The sequence below is a fragment of the Rhincodon typus genome, chromosome 23 (genome assembly GCF_021869965.1).
Source record: "Rhincodon typus isolate 14 chromosome 23, sRhiTyp1.1, whole genome shotgun sequence".
Taxonomy (NCBI): domain Eukaryota; kingdom Metazoa; phylum Chordata; class Chondrichthyes; order Orectolobiformes; family Rhincodontidae; genus Rhincodon; species Rhincodon typus.
In genome coordinates, this window is record NC_063354.1 from 42,128,768 (window position 1) to 42,129,951 (window position 1,184).

Consider the following 1,184-nt stretch of genomic DNA (forward strand, 5'->3'; position numbering starts at 1 on the left):
ATTAACTATATCAAGTCAACAGACAGAATTAATCAGGGAAACACTTCCAAATTAATTTTAAATAAGAGTTAAAAACTAATACCTCACTGAACTGAGGCATGGTTGACAGAAGTACCTCATAGAATCCTTGCTTAATTACAATGAAGAAAGAGGCCATTTGACCTTGTGGATCTATGCTAGTTCAGTGGTTCCTGTCAAGGTTCATTCCGAACAGTTCCGTGACACAGGACTCTGTGCTCTATGGTCTGTTCCCTGGGACGCACACTAAGACAAACATCAACTCTGCCTGGAGGACCATCAACTCTATAAAGGATGCTCTTTGGTGTGTCCAAAACTTGTTGGTCATCCAGAACAAGGCGTTGACCCCGACCGAGTGTTGCAGACTGGCACATTCCCAAGCTCCACGACTATGTGCTGAGGGACGCACTAAAGCTTGGGGCATCTGCTGCCAAGGTGCAGTGGGGAAAGACCACCGTCTGAGGTCTTCCTGCTGAAGGTAAATGATGGTCCAATCAGTTATTGGGCCCATTTATTGCCTCAAATGCATATACATATAGTCTGGTTCAAGTAAAAGATGCCTTTGGTTTGTTTGGATAGAGTCAAACTCCAATGTTTCCTTGATAGGTTGTTGTACAGAACCAAACTGTGTTTGTGACTATGTATACATACAATGATACTTTTTTTATGAATAAAGTATATTTTGAAATAATAAATGGAGGTAGTTCGAGGACGAGGCTATCTTATTGCACTTTGTGCTGATGCCTGCAATGTCCCCACATGCGGGATACTTGACTACAAAGTTTGTGGTAGCGGGAGACTGTATTCAAGCTGCCCCCTGGTATTAAAAAAAAGGTCAATGCCAGTTCTCTGCAAGGGCAGTTCACTAGCCCTGCTCCCAACCGCCTTGCACAAGTTTTTCCTTCGATAATTATCCACTTCCTCTATGAAAGCCATGGTTGAACCCACCTCCACCACACTCCCAGGCAGCACATTCCAGATTACAACAACATGTTGCTTAAAATTGTTTTTTCTTGCGTCACCTATGGTTCATTCACCTTAAATTGATGCCCTCTGGTTCTTGACTCCTCCACCAAAGAAAAAGGTTTCTATCTCCTCCGTCTGGGCTTGTCATGATTTTTAGCACTTCCATCAAATCTCATCTCAAACTTCTCTCGGCTTTACCA

At 43.1% G+C, this 1,184-nt stretch overlaps 1 pseudogene; it reads left to right on the plus strand.

Moving 5' to 3' along the window:
• Positions 1-705: 705 nt before the first annotated feature.
• LOC125485910 lies at positions 706-838 on the plus strand (annotated as a pseudogene).
• Positions 839-1,184: the final 346 nt, after the last annotated feature.